This window comes from Vulpes lagopus, chromosome 12, assembly GCF_018345385.1.
Source record: "Vulpes lagopus strain Blue_001 chromosome 12, ASM1834538v1, whole genome shotgun sequence".
Taxonomy (NCBI): Eukaryota; Metazoa; Chordata; class Mammalia; order Carnivora; family Canidae; genus Vulpes; species Vulpes lagopus.
Window position 1 is genome coordinate 33,353,215 of NC_054835.1, and position 16,810 is coordinate 33,370,024.

Here is a 16,810-nt window from a genome sequence, read left to right on the forward strand (position 1 = left end):
CAACGAGATAGCACAATATACATAGCACGATGACATAACATGGCCCAAATCCAGAACACTGCTAACCCTAAATGCTGACAAGGATGTGGAGCAACAGAAACTCATTCATTGCTGGGGGAGGTAGGAATGCAAAATGGTACAGCCACTTCAGAAGACAGTTTGGTGGTTTCTTAGAAAATTAAACATACTCTTGTCATACAACCTAGCAATTGTGTCCCTTGGTATTTACCCAAAGGAATTGAAGATTTATGTGTACACAAAAAATCTGCACTTGTATGCCTATAACAGCTTTATTCAAACTTGCCAAAATTTGGAAGCAACCAAGATGTAGTTTGGTACGTGAATGGATAAACTGTGGGACAATCAGAAAATGGAATACCATTCAAAGCTAAAAAGAAATGATATAATAAGCCATGAAATTATATGGAATAACCTTAATATATATATTTAAGGTTCTTAATGTATTAAGAAAAATAGATAAAATCAGTAAGTGAAAGAATCCAATCTAAAAAGACTACCTATGGCATGATTCCAACTAGATAGCATTTTGTAAAAGGCAAAAGTATCAATACAGTAAAAAGATCAATGATTAACAAGAGTTGGGGGTGAGAGTGAATAAGGTGGAGCACACAGGATTTTAGGGCAGTGAATATATTCTTCATGATACTATAATGATGGATACATGTCATTATACATCTGTCCAAACACATAGAATATACAACAAGCCCATACAATGTATGGGCTTTGGGTGATGTCACGGTAGGTTTATCAGTTGTAACAAATGTACCACTCTGGTGGAGGATATTGATGATAGGGAAGTCAATACACATGCGGAAGCTGAGAATAAATGAGAAATCTCTATACATTCTCAATTTTTTGCTGTGCACCAGTAATTGCTCTATAAAATAAATTTTATTTTTTAAAAAAGGCACATTCAACTCAAGGCCATTTTTTTTGCATCCTTCACTGAGAACTCAAAGTGAGGGCCAAGCAATTCCTTTAGTTATAGTGAGTCCCTGCAGTCATTTAGAACCAGGTGTTTTCATAGTTAGGATATTGCACACCGACGGCTCAAGGCACATTCTGTGGCCTCACCTCTCACCTTCACATCTGTGCATCAAACCTCACACAAATGTTACCTTGTTTGCAACTAGTCAAAGTATGCTTAAGGTTTTTGGTTTTGTGTTTTTGTTTTTTTTTTTTGCTTCTTCCCTTAAGAAGTGTGCTTTTTGAAGTCATAATTCTTACCTCATTTAAGTGGGAAATGATATGCTGAATTTACCACACCTGAGATCATAAGAAAAATACATAAAATCAGAAAGTATACTTCATCCTTTGTTGGTGACAATTATTTTTTCTGATGTTAAGGAACTCCTGTGAAAATAAAAACCTATTTGGAAAGAATTATAATCAATAGAATATAATTAGGAACAATGTTCATATCTAAGAACAGGGGAAGAGAAGTAAAAGGACATGCTGACTAATTAAGCTATTTATTGACAATAATGGTTATGAGGAATTCCTATGATATAAATGAAATATATATGAATATATATATTCATTCACTCACTCAGCAAATCCATACCATGTCCTGAGTACCCACTCTGTCCCTATGATAGTTGATGGGATTCAGCAATAAATAAATCATCCCTGACCTCTGAAGCTATGATGCTTACAATCAATGTCCGTAGTTCTCAAAGTGTGGTCTGTGGGTCAGTAGTATCAGCATCACCTGGAACTTGTGAGAAATGCAAATTTTTGAATCATCAACCAAAACTGTTCTATCAGAAATTTGGGAGATGGAGCTCAGTAGCCTGTGTCTTAGCAAATCTCTCCCATGATTCTGATGCAAGCTTGATTTGAGAATCCCTGGTCCAGTAAAAAAGACAAACATTAAACAAAGCTATTCATGGTAATTAAATCAAGTATCATAAGAGAAGAGTAAGAAATTGTAAGGGAGGTTACCGGAACAGGATATAAAGTATTTACCTCTTTGGAGATTCAAAGACAGCTTCTCTGAAGAATTGATTGGAATAAAAGTGGGCCATTGTATAGAAGGATGGATAATGGATAGACATGTGACAAAGCAAGCATAATAATTTGTTAGGGATAGAATCTTGGTGGTAGGTATACAGATGTTTACTGTAACATTTTTCAACTTTTGAGAATTTTCACTGTTTAATTTTGAAGAAAATGGGAGCGTGCTTTCAGGAGTATTAGAGATGGTGAAAGGCTGAGTGAAAGCATTCTTGATACAGGAACATATTCCATGCTACTTCATCCTCATTCATCTGTCAAGTTTTATAAGTCTCATGATAATTGAAAGAAGGACATTGTGGCTGGAATATAGTGCTAAAGGGGAAATAGGCATGACAAGGTCAAGACTAGAGGTCAACAGTTTTGACAGTATACGTTTGAATCAGAAAGGCCATATAAAGGTTAATTTTCACGATGTATTACTAGTTCACACTTTTTATTGCTGAGTGGTATTGAATTATATGAACATACCAGTTTTCTTATTCAGTCTCCTGTGGATAGACATTTGGATTGCTTCCAGTCTTTGATTATTATAAATAAAGCTGCTATGAACACTTATATTCAAGTCTTTAGTGGATGTGTGATTTCATTTCCCTTAGACTATAATTGCTGAGTCATAGAATGGATAAATCTAAAAAACTGCTGAACACTTTAGCAGTTTTCTGAAGCAGTTGTGCCATTTTACACATCCACCAACAGTGTTTAAGATTCTAGTTGTTCCATATACATGCCAAAGTTTTCATTTTAATCATACTACTGGGTATATAGTGGTATCTTATTTGTTTTAATTTGCATTTCCTTGATGACTAATGATATTGGACAGTTTTTCATATATTTATTGACCACAGTAGTATCTTCTTTTGTGAAGTGTCTCTTCAATCTTTTGCTAATTAAACATTATTTGAGAAAGAGAAAAAGAGAGAGTGTGTGTGCATGGGGGGTGGGGATACTAGGGCATAGGGGGAGAGGGAGAGTCCTAAGCAGATTCTATGCTGAGCTTGACATGAGGCTCCTTCTCACGATCCTGAGATCACAACCTGAGCAGAAACAAAGAGTCAGATGCTTAATGGACTGTGCCACCCAGGTGCACCTCTTTTCCTATTTTTAATTGGGTTGTTTTTCTTATTAATGAGTTGTAGGACTTCTCTGTATATTCTAGATACAAGCCCTTTATCAAATATATGTATTGTGAATATTTTCACCCAACCTATGCTTTGCCTGTTTGTTTTCTTGACGTGCAGGGGTTTTTAACTTTGGTGAAGTTCAGTTTATCAATATATTCCTTTTAGTTCCTGTGTTTTCTGGATTATTTCCTAAGGGGGGGAAAAAAGGTAGGGGTGGTTTTCAATGTTGTGGTGTGTTATTTGAAAAGTTTTATAGATAATAGCTTTTATGTTTAGATATATGTTATAGCTCAAATAAATTATATTATATGACATAAAGTATGTGTTGAGTTTCATTTTTCCCATGCAGATATCCGGTTGCTCCAGCACCATTTATGAGAACACTTTCATTATCCATTGAATTTCTATGGCACCATTGTATTTTTCCAAATATATGTGGGTCCATTGCTAGAGCTTCTATTCTACTTCATAGATTTATAGATATAGATATTTTTTGACAATATCAAATTTCCTTGATTACACCAGCTTTATGGTAAATCTTAAAATCAGATAGCCTAAGTACTCCAAATTTTCCTTCCCAAGACTTTTTAGGGGTTGCTTCTAGGGTCCTGTACATTTCCATGTGAACTTTAGAAAAAAATTCTTTAAATTTTTCTTTGTGGAAAGATTTTAAAATTTGAATTCAGTTTTTTAAATAGATAATAGACCGTTCTAATTAAACAAAAAATTTCTTCTAATGACAGCTCTGGTACATTGTGCTTTTCAAATAACTTTTTTCATTTTATCTAAGTTGCTGGATTTATTACCATAAATTTCTCATACTAACCTTCCCCTTATACTCTTTTCAGTGTTCTAGAATTTGTGATGATGTCTTATCTTTCATTTTTTATATTGGTAGTTTATGTTTTCTATCATTTTTTCTTACTCTTGTTATGCTTTATCAATTTTATTAAACTTTTCAAAGAACAATTTTTAAAATTTTGTTGATTTTCTCAATTGCTTGTCCATTATCTACTTTATTGATTTCCACACATATATTAATAAAGACTGTCTTCCATTTACCTCGAGTTTAATTAGCTTTCCTTTTTCTAGCTTCTTAAAATGGGATCACAGATCATTGATTTTATATTTTCTTCATTCTAATATGTTCATTTAAAATTTACATTTCCCTCAGTTTCTTACCATACATTTTGACATACTGAGTTTTCATTTTTATTCTTTAGAAATATATTCTAATTTCCCTAATCATTTTTTATTTGACCCATGGGTTACTCTATAGTGAGTTGTTTAATTTCCTAATATTTGAGGGTTTTTCAGATATCTTTCTATTATTGATTCCAAAATAATACCATTGTGCTAAGAAAATATTCTTTTTTAAAAAAGATTTTATTTATTTATTTAACGAGAGAGAGAGAGAGAGAGAGAGAGAGAGAGAGAAAGGGTGCAAGTAGGTGAAGCGGCAGGCAGAGGAAGAGGGAGAAGCAGACTCTCCACTGAGCAGGGAGCTGAAGGTGGAACTCAATCCTGGGACCCTGGGATCATGACCTGAGCCAAAGGCAGATGCTTAACTGACTGAGCCACCCACATGCCCCAAAAATATTCCAAGTATTATCTTGCTCCTTTAAAACATATTGAGATTTTTTATGGCCTACCATACAGTATATCTTATTAGGCATTTGATGTACACTTGAGCAAGAAGATTAATTTCTTACTCACTTTATCACTGGTCATTTACAGCTTGTCACACATCATTATCATCGTGAGACCCAGCTTGGTGAAGCAATCTCTATCTAGGGCATTGCTGGTCTCATGCCAAAGGAAATGGAGAATATTTCAAAGCATCCCCTAGCTCTTAAAACTTCAACCTAGAAAGGACATGTACTACTTTAGTGAACATTCACTGACTAAAGAAATGTAACATGGCTATTTCTGATGTCATTCAGAAAGGGATGTGTAATCCTGCAACAAAGAACACTAAGTAATCTTAACACAGACGAAATCCATGCCAAGGACATGTTTGTCTTAAATAACCTGTGGATACTATCTCCAAGTACTTTTCTAACCAGTCACTTCTCTGCATTCCCAATGCCAAACTGTCTTCCAAACCAGTCTTGTGGCTCCTCTGGACAGCAGCAAGAAACCTCTTAATAGATCTATCTACATCCACTCTCGCTTCATGACAGCAGTTAGAATACTTGACAAAAATCTGAGCATGCCACATACATTCTAGTCCCATCAAATCCATCACTGTCCACCAGCTCCTGCTTTTTAAAACTTCTTAATAACTTCCCATTACACTTAAGTTAAAAGGCAAACTTTTCATGTGTTCCACACAACTCGGGAGAGCTCAGCCTCTGTCTACCACTCCAGGCTTATCTCTAACCACTCCTGCCCTCACTCAGCAAGCAGTCTCATGACTCTCAGTGCCTTGAATACACCAAGCTCTTCATAGTGCCATGGACTTTGCACAGGCTGTTGCTGCAGTCTGGAATGTCCTTTCCTCCATTCTTCACCCAGCTCACGTTCACATCCATATTAGGCTCCCCTCCTTCCCTTATTCTTTTTTTTTTTTAAGATTTTATTTATTTATCCATGAGAGACAGAGAGAGAGGCAGAGACACAGGCAGAGGGAGAAGCAGGTTCCTCACAGGAAGCCCGATGCGGGACTCGATCCTGGAACCCTGGGATCCCACCCTGAGCCAAAGACAGATGCTCAACCACCCAGCCACCCAGGCGTCCCCCACTTCCCTTATCCTTGAGCATATTTTTACTTTGCTCACACCAGCTATCATGTTTGTAGTTCTATATTTATTTGCATGGAAATTATTTTGTTCCCTTCATGGACCATAGAATTGAATTAATCCTATTGCTCAGTTCAAGAGTATAATTATCTATGGTCCATGCCAGACAATTCTTTTTTTTTCTTTTTATCCTTCATCATTTTTTTCACTCATTTCCCCCTCAGTTCATCTTACCCCCTAACCATAGCTCATTTTAAGGGTGTATTTTCAATTTTCCCTGCATATATTAATTCATACAAACACACATGTGCACGCACCCACACACACAGCATGTTATGTGTGTTCTGATTATTGTCTTCCTCACTCAGTGTTAAATGTCAGAGCTCTGTCTGTTGCTGTGGACTACCAAGCTCTCTACTTGTGGCTAACCCCTTGTGGTATTATCACTTTACGGTGAAGAAAACAAAATGAAGCTGCGCAGTGTCTTAAGTCTTCCTAGGTGGGACTTTGTAGATCCATGAACAGAGTCCAGCTTTGTTTCACTTCAATGTCAGCACTTAAATGTCCCTTTCTACCAAGTCACTTTTTCTGTCACTATATCCTTATCAGAGATACAAAATGTTGCAGAAATGTGGTATCAGATAGGTCAGATGACTTGACCAAGTGGTAGACTTAGACTTAAAATTGACATCCTTCTCATTCTTATGTAGCTCTCTCTGGTCACCTGCATGTAGCCAGTGCTTCCTAATACATTAAACTCTAGGTCTCATTTCCTCCTCTGATTTTAGAGTCCAGGCTTCTTTTTCCCCTCCAGAAGCCAACTGCAGAAACTTACTGAAAACCCCAAGCCGTGTGCCAGCTCTCAGCTTTGTGTAAAGCTTTCCTGTTTGCCCAGCCTCAAACCAGCTATTTGGAGTTGGCAAAGCTGTTTACTTTCAAGCCTCCATTGTCAATAGATCAAGTAGAAACATTGATAACTCAATGAAGCTCTGGGCAGCCTGCCCGTCAGGAACATCAACATGATACATTTCTATGTACAGGAAGATTTACCCCTGGAACCTAAGCAAACAGGAATTCCTGATTTTGATCCAGAATGAATATTAGTGCTGTCCACCCCCATACTTGCCAGGGCAGTGAGGAAGCTGTGCAAACATCTATCTTGGCTAAAATAGCCTTTTGGACCTTGTAGGGCACTAATGGGCTTGGGGCTTAATAGGCATGAAAAAAACAGCTTACAGGGACTGGAGCTGAGATTCTCAAATGATGGGTTAGGGAAGCTACAGCTCTCCCTTCCTTGACAATTATTTATTGAGTGTCTACTGTATGGCAGGCGCTGCTTTAGAAATGAGGGATGTTCAGAATAGAATACAGAGGCCCTATGCTCAATGTTGTCACAGTCTAGTGGGAGAAATAAGTAAAGCAAGCAAAGGAAGAAAAGCAACCATGGCAATGCTGTGAAATCCCCTCCAGTGACTAAGATCCGAGTCCTGCCTGACAAAGGTAAACCTCACAGTGGCACACAGAAGAGTTACTATTCCTGAAGGCCACTTAAATATGTTCTGAACACTTCAGCAAGCCAAATGGAGGCAGATCACAAAGCTAGAGCAGGCGCGGGACTGGCACTGAATGGAGATGCTGCCTCGGTGAGACATTCTGGAAATTAACCTGCAAGGAGTTGTAGAAAACACATTAAAGTTTCCTCTTCCTCAATTCTCTTATCTATAAAACCAACATACTTGGGTTACTCCTTTTGTGGAGTGGCTTGCTTACTCAAGCAAGCCACTTGAGATGACTCACCAAGAAGTATTACATAGACCTAAGTTTGTCTGTGTATCTATTTCATTGTTATTCTGACATCTGGTTTCTATCAGGTGTTTTCTAGGCATGTTTCCCTTTGCCCTGATCCTCTTCTAAACATTAGTGTCACTTACCACTGCTTCTCTGTCTCTGCCTGCTCTTTCTATTAGGTTTTCTATTAGGTTTTAATCATTCCCTTCATAGAGAAGGCCAAGTTTTGAAATTAGGGATATAATACAAGTTTTTGCTAGATAACTGTTAACATGTTCACCCTAGCAATTTATTTTATAATGAAACATTGTGTTTTAGAAACATGATACACCTTTTGGGCTTCAAGATTTATACTCTTTTGATTATTGCATTTTAATTACTATTCTCAGCCTCCTTAGGACACACAGCTACCTCTTCTGGAGGAAACTAAATTAAACACTGATATGCCTAACTAGGGCTGCTGTCTACAGTTGCCTAGATTATTATCGGGGATGCTATTCACATCATCATCTGATGAAAGACATCTTGCAATTATGCAGTGCACAACTTGGGCAGCCATTAGACATGACAGTCTACTTACTTTAGCAGAACTCTGCTATAAAATTAAGGAATTGAATATGATAATATCTAATGAAGAGATTGAATGTGATGAGAACTAAGATTTCTTCCTGTTCTAATGTATCTGATGCTAGGAATTCTATGCGCTTGAAATAAATAGCTTGAAATTCTGTTTTATGCACAGCATTGAATCTAGAAGACTAAAGAGCACTACGACAGAATCGGTCATGAAACTGAAGGCCAGATGTAGGACTGAGCTGCCCCTTTGCATGTCTAAGGGTCTACATAGGTATTTAGCCAACTCCTGATGTCACAAGCTAGATAAGAAGTAAATACCAACAGGACAAGGTCAGTGGTTTGGTTTTGGCACTGAGAAAATGGAGTGACTTAAGTGAAATGGGTATGTAATAAGCAGGATATTCCACTCAGCAGAAGTATTCACAAGTTATTGCTCTTGTTGGATTACTTCTCCGTCTCTCTCACTAGACTCCCACAACAAGAGCAGAACTCTTTATTCAATGTCCACCATTTTCCCTTCTGCCTGGATCTTTCCTCTAGATTAACAATGAACATTGGCTTATTAAGCATCTGGGAATCCTGCAGTGACTAAACTGATCTCATTCTGCTTACGTTACTGTTTCCAGATTAATATGGCCACAGAATCACTTTTTCACCAACCATGCTTTAATATCTCACAAAACCTCCGAGGAATAGCCTGGTACCATTACTCTGAGCACTGTCTTTACTGCCACTGAGCTGCCAATTCCTATAACTAGGTTGCATAGATGTGCAATGGGATTCACAAATGGAGGAGTATAGTTGCTAGAAATGATGACTTTTGCTTGTCCTATGCACCTAAACACTCACTCCATAGTCAAAGGATGCAATCAGAGTTGCAGGAAGTGGCTAGAGTTCCACGCCTGCTCTCAGGTTCTTCCCCATCCTGCTCCAATCTGAGTCAGACTTCTGGCCAAAATCACTCCATCCAAGGCAGCACTCATCCTGCCTGTGAGGATGCAAGAGTTTGCAGCTTTCCTTAAAAGGGTTAGAGGCAGACAGGGGCAGTGAGATAGCTACACATTTTAGAACATTTTCTTCCTCTAGTAACTATTATTGGCCATTTAGCCATTTTCCCATTATCTCTAGTTCCCTTTGCCTGTTCTCCCACACTCGGTTAAACCTGATATTTAACACTAGCCTTTCTAACTCTCAGCCCCATTACCAAGCTGCTGTTTTCATCCTCCAAGGCTAAAACAGTCTCTGCAAGCAATGATGTTATTATTAATTATTATCAATATTAATATATCTATTTATATTGACCAATAGTTTCTATGCCTCTTACCTCTCTTTGAAATTACTGATGTAAAAAAAAAAAAAAAAAAAAAAAAAAAGAAATTACTGATGTTGCGCAGCTTGGGTGGCTCAGTGGTTTAGCACTGCCTTCAGCCCAGGGCATGATCCTGGAGACCCCAGGATCGAGTCCCACGTCGGGTTCCCTGCATGGAGCTTGCTTCTCTCTCTGCCTGTGTCTCTGCTTCTCTCTCTCTCTCTCTCTGTCTCTTTTTATGAATAAATAAATAAATATTTTTTTAAAAAAAGGAACCACTGATGTTTTTCAAGGAGCTGTGTGTGTTTCTGTTCACAGCTAATCAAAATAGGCCAGAAAAAAATCAGGAAAGGTGACTTTCTGGGGACCCCCAACATGCCAACAGCTCAGTAGCATCTTAGAGAAATAAAACCTGCTCTTGTCACTCTCTCCTTAAAATTCTTCAAAATCCCTCCAGAGCATAAAGAGCACTTAATAATAATAACAGAGAACCTTTCTTGGGGATTCACATTGTGTGCACCTCTGTGCTAAATATTTTAACTCTGATTCTCAGAGCAAATCTACAAAGCAAATGGAATTATTAATCTGATGTTATCAGTGAAAAACTTGAGGTTTTAGGCTTTCCTACAGCTACAAAACTGGTATATGATGGAGCCAGCATTCAGACCCAGAGGCTGACTACTGGTTGGGCTTACCCACTAGGAAACACTGCCTTATTGAAATCTGGATGAAGTGCCAACTCCTTACCTGGTCATATTAAGACCCTTTGAATTTAGGTCCCAAATTATCTTCCAAACACTTCTCCTATTACTCTTATTCTTGTAGCTGATATTCATTCACTCACCAAACATTTACTGAGCACCTGTTATATGCCAGGAACTGAGTTAAACATCACATAGCAGCCACCCAATCTGGCTCTACACCATGAACTACATTTGTCCTACTTTGTCTGTGAGTTTATATGTATAGTCACTTTTGTCTGTAATGAGCTTTCCCTTCTTTTTCTCTCTCCTTCTGGAAGAGTTTCTACATATGCTTTAAAGACTCAATTCAAATGTTATTTTCTCTATGAAGGCTTCTGCAGTTGATCTAGGCACAATGCTTCCTGGGCAGTCATTGCAGTTTATATATACATACCTTCTTTCTCCTCTCTAAATGGCTCTCTGTCTATCCATCTATCTACCTCCTACCTATATTCTGCTCTAGAATGTAAAGGACTTAATCTATTTCTTGCTAATCTTTCTGCTTCCTTGAAGAATGTCTGACATTTAGTAAATATTCTGGAATAGAATCAGCCTGCTAACTCTAACTGCTGAGACAAAATAAGGCTTATATCTGTGACATCCTTTAGACTACATTTTTAAGAGGCTTAGTCATGGGAACCCATCTTCAAGGGTCTTCAGTCTAGTTGGGAACAGCTGTACAAAAATGAAAACGCAAACACATTTATCAATGCTATAATAGAGACATACATATGGTGGCAAAGGAAAATAGAAATGGAAGTTATGAATGTCTCCTAGAGGAATCTGGAAATACTTCTTACAGGAAATGATTATTATGCTAAAGCATAGATGGCAAGTAGATCTTAACTAGGTTGACAGCAGAGTGAGCGCCTTTTAGGACACAAATATTCAGAAACACATGTGAGCGAGGTCTACCCAGGGACCTAGAAGGCAAGGGTCTGAGGAGAATGAAATGGAATAGGGCCACATTGTAAAGGGACTAACAGATCATGAGAAGGGGCTTTGATTTTTTTCTGCCAAAGTACAGATAAAGGGTCTGATTACTCATTTCCAGTAAGAGAGGAGTGCTCCCCACCAGCAAAGAGAAATGTTCTGACACCAGCTAGGTATCCTACAATTCAACTCAATTCTGACCCTCTGTATGGAGATACTATCAGATACCACAGGCAAAGGATTCAATCCCACAAGTCTGCCCTCCCACCCCCACCTCAGATGCCAGTGGCAAGTCCAGCCTATAACTTATACTTCTGATGAACTGGTTATAAATTAGAGGTTCCCACAACACCCTCCTCAGGTTTGACTGATTTGCTGGAGCCGTACCCAGAATTCAGAGAAACACTTTACTTACCAGACTGCTGGTCTACTATAAAAGAATAGAACTCGAGAACATCCAGATAGAGGAGAAGCATAGGGCAAGGTGTGGGGGGAAAGGTGTAGGGTTCATGCCCTCTCCAGGTGTTCACAGGCCTGGAAACTCTCCAAATTACCTCCTTTTAAGTTTTTATGGAGACTTCATTGCATAAACATGCTTGACAAATTCATTGGTCATTGGTGATTGGCTCAACCTCCAGACTCTCGCTTCCCCAGAGGTTAATGTGTGGGGCTGGAAGTTCCAATCCTCTAATCACATGGATGGCTCCACTGGAAACCAGCCTCCATCCTTAGGTGCTTTCCAAGATCTACCTCATTATCTCAACAAATGGTACCTTTGTTGCTCTCCCCACTTAGGAAACTCTGAGGGTCTTAGGAGCTCTGTGTCAGAAACAGGGTCAAAGACCAAATATATGTATTTTAAATCACAATATTACAAAAGGAAGTTATGAAACATTTTACATTTAAGATGGAGTAATCAAATGTCCAGCCATAAAGATAACTCCAACAATACTATAAAGGATAGAATTTTTAGAGTAGATCTAATTTAGCATCCAGGAACCTGTTATTACTCCTCCCCTTTTTGCACATAGAGTTGACTTTTTAAAAGGGTAGAGAATCCCTCACTGTATGGAGAAGCATAAAGTCTCTGGCCAAGTCACCTGGCTCCTGCTGCTCTTGGAGTCTTTCGGTCTTAGGTCACTCTCTGCTCCTGTGGTCTCCTCACTTGTTTGCCAAGGAAATTTCAGGTTTTCCTTTGCACACCCTCTATTTAAGGAAAGCCTAATCATCCTTATCTGGGTCCCCAAAGATTTCTAAACTTTCCATCCTCAGTATACAAAAATATAAATCCCCTATTCTAAGACATTCTTTATTCGTTAGGGTGAGGATTATTTTGCTTGCAAGTGACAGAAACCCAATTAGCTTATGTAAAAAACTGAATTCATTTTCTTATTAAATCAGAAAATCCCAGAGGGCTGAATCTGGCCAGGTAAAACTAAGACCAGGATTTCAAATTGTCACCTGGACACTCTCTCCTCACTTCTTGGTTCTGCCATCATCTTCCCTTATTTTCACATATTCTTTCTTCATATGGTAACAAGTGGTGACCAGTAGCCCTAAGCTAACATGTTCCTCACAGCCTTCGTCTCAGGGGAATGTGTAGGATACTCTACCCACAAGTTGCTGTACCAATCCCTCACAATGTTGTTCACCAGTATCATTTGGATTTATATACTTAGTACTGGGCCAATCTCAGTGTCCAGAGGAGTATAAAGTCTCAGGATAAACCCGCTGGCAGTGACCTGAAAGGGGCTTATATCAACTTTAGATAGCCAATTCCATGCTCCTCTCCCCAGTTCACATTTAGTGATTTCATATTGGAAGTCTGAAGCAGCCATGATGGGAAGGTTGGAGACAGAACTAAAGCAAATGAAAAAATCAGGACTTTCTATTTGGAAAGGCAAACTGTTGGCACACCACATGTCACAGGTTCATCCTTTTTTTTAAGGAAATAATGTGTTATATGACTGACCTGTCTGCCAAGATCACATAGAATAGGGAAAGTTCCAAAAACAAAGGTACAAATGACAGAAAAGACAAATGTAGTGTCCAGGATCTATCACATTCAAGTCTTTTTCTCTGTTTTTTTCAGTCAAAAATGGCAAATCCTACTTTTTTTGAGGGCTTAACATATAGTTTTCCATGTCACTTCAAATGTACACATCCCAGGGACCTGTTCTTCAGAGAACAGAAGAGAAGAACTAGAAACAAGACATATCCTTCTCACCCTGGGAGCTCTCTCCCCCAGAATTGATTGACTGGAAAAGGCAAAGATTCATAACAATCACCTCACTCAATAGAAGTATTACTCAACACATTATAGAAGTTTAAAAAATATTCCTTGAAATACTACAACCAATAGTCATCTTACATCCATCAAATGTGTTATATTTGTAGGCTTTGTTAGCTGGATCAGAGCCAAGCTGGCCATTATTTAGACTAAGGTAATACCTTTCCCTGAGATATCTTAGGATATCCTAACTTTCCAGAAGTTATGGAAACAAACAACAAACACATTCTGGGGACTGCTTGGGGATTGGCATCTCTGTGCCTCACCCAACACCAGACAATACAACAGAAGAAAGTAGCCGTCACTGATCACCAAAATTGGAGAGGATATTGGCAAGAGGAACTTCCTAGAAATGAAGGGTCTTCCTGATAGTCATTATGTACAGACTCGGAACCCATAGATTTGGTTTCTTGCTAAAATGTGACGATGGTATTAATCACCAGCCAGGGAAGTCTGTGATAATATCATTTAATAGGGTTTAAAGATGGTGAAAACTACAGAAAAATTTATCATATGACTTTGTTTCCTAATCATGAAACTTGAGGCTATAAATTCTCCTGATTATGCAACTTTGTGCACAAAATCCTTCATAACTTGTTCATTTTCCTGGAAGGTAAAGGGTTAACTCTGATTTGGCATGATATCCCTGTGGTTGGAACCCTGCATCTCTCTAGTCTGATTTCCTTCTTCTTTCTCCTGTATATCCTGAAACACGGTCTTCTCAGTCAAAGAACGGACAGTGTCCACGCCTTCATACTTGTAAATATGTTCTTCCCTCTGCCTGGGATGCTATACAAGCCCTTACTCTTTCGGCATGGTAACATCTTTTTCATCCTTTAAGAAACAACTCAGTATTTATCTTTTCTGACCCTATTCCCTCCTTGTTCACCCCTTTGTGCCTAAACCTGCTTGTAAGTGGTGTTAGGCTTAATGTCTCCTCTCTCCTCTCAATACCCAATTAGAGTATCCATCACAATGATGATGTTTTGAATGCTAGCACATCTTATTGACTAGATCATGAGTTCCTTGAGAATAGGGGTTACTGAGTAATCCTTCTCTGCATTCCTGGAGCATCATGCAGTGTGGGTTACCTAGTATGAATTTCATAAATGTGATCAATTTGAATAGTTAACAATATGGTGTTTAAACTCTAAAAATATTACAAGCTCTACCAAGAAATATTTTTTAAGTTTAATATTTTTTAAATAATAATCACTGTCCAGACTTTTAACATTCATGTTAAGATATTATATTATTTTCAAGGCCATGTGTAAGTAGAAATTTTAGGAAAGACTATAAATTGCTTTATTATTATTTTTAAACACTATTCATCAAGCAGGAAGGATGTCCCAAAGTGGAGTAAAACACGTTACCAAATACTATAATGAATTGATTCTAGATAAAGGAGACAAATTGAATTGCTAATTATGAAGTTCATGTCAACAGAGCAATGGCCATTCAGTAGATAAATGAGTGGGAAAATAATTCTTCAGTTACATGAGAAAAATATCACCAAGGAAATTCTAGCTGTACCAGAAATTAATCACAATAATTTGCAAATCATTTCAAATTCCAAAGGTTCAGTGATTTTTTTCAAAGGAAGAATAACATTTTAATGGTGGAAACCTTCCTGTTGGAAAGAGGAATGTTAAAACAAAATTACTTTCTTTTGAAGAAATGGATATTATATATATATATAAATATATATATGTATGTATATATATATATTCAATCCAAGAGTTGAATTCATCTTACAAAGGGTGGTTTTGAGACTATATTGATCTCACTGACATGTAAAAAAGCACAATGTTAATTTTCAGAAGCATGCTATGCTGAAATTAAAGGCTTTACATATTTGTTTGCTATTCTTATTGTCCATTAATGTTATGGCTGAATATTGAATGCGGAGGAACATGAAATATAGTAAATAGATGGCTCACCGAGATGCTGCTGCTGAATGTTGTATTGACACTAATCCATCAAGATCAAAAACAGATGGAGGCTCACTAGTTATACCTGATAGCCCAAGTCTTACCCTTCTCCAATTTCATCATTGTCAGACTTACTTGCTAAATTTATTTATTTTTTTAAAGATTTTATTTATTTATTCATGGGAGACACACAAAGAGAGGCAGAGACACAGGCAGAGGGAGAAGAAGGCTCCATGCAGGAACCCCGATGTGGGACTCCATCCCGGAAACCCGGGATCACACCCTGAGCCAAAGGCAGATGCTCAACCACTGAGCCACCCAGCATCCCTAAATTTAAATTAAATGTTTACCAAGCTCTTAATATGAACAAAGTATTGTGTAGAGCATAAAGTTGAAACAAGACATAGTCCTTCCCCTCAAAAGGCAAATAATCCAAAAGGAAAAGATGAATACATTTACAAGCTCATTCCAATAAACATACATTAAATACCTGTTGTTTCCAAAGCACTGTACCAATATCTATACCAGAGAGGTAAAAATGACCTCATTACTGGAAATGTGACTCTGATAGGAAGGATACCTAATTTCTACTACATACTATTTGTCCCCTTTGGTGAAATTGACATTTTTATCTGTAACAATCTTGCTTAAAGTGGCTAAGAGAATTTCTCTTAGTATTGGAAAGTGAAGTCATAGAAACCAATATTCATCAAAGACATGGAGAAACTCACGTAAACAAGAAGTAAGTTCTGTAACCAATGCTGCAGTTTACATGGAACTTGGCAAGGCTTACCATGTTCATAAATGATTACACATCTAAGTTTCCAGTAACTTCCAGTAACTTTCCAGTAACTTTCTCAAATTAATGTGTTCAAAGTCAAATGGTTAATGAAAAGTGGGAAAGACTCACCGGTATCACAAACTCATTAGAACCACAAAGCTTAATGGGGCAAAACCAATAGATTAATATGTATACCAACTATGTTAGTGAGCATAGGCTAGACTGAACTATAGTAACATTTGTTCTGAAATCTCTGTGGCTTAATGAAATAAAGACATATTGAGAAGCTGCCTTACTTGAAGTGATTCTTTGAATCTGGCTGGCTATTTTTTTAAATTAATTTATTTATTTGAGAGAGAGAGAGAGAGAGGGAATTAGCCCAAGGAAGGGCAGAAAGAGAGGGAGAAAGAAACTTTAGCAGACTCCTCACTGAGCTCAGAGCCTGATCTGGGGCTTGATCTAATGACCCTGAGATCAGGACCTGAGCTGAAACCAAGAGTCGGGTGCTTAACTGGCTACACCCCCCAGGGGACCCAATTCTGGATGTTTTGAATTTG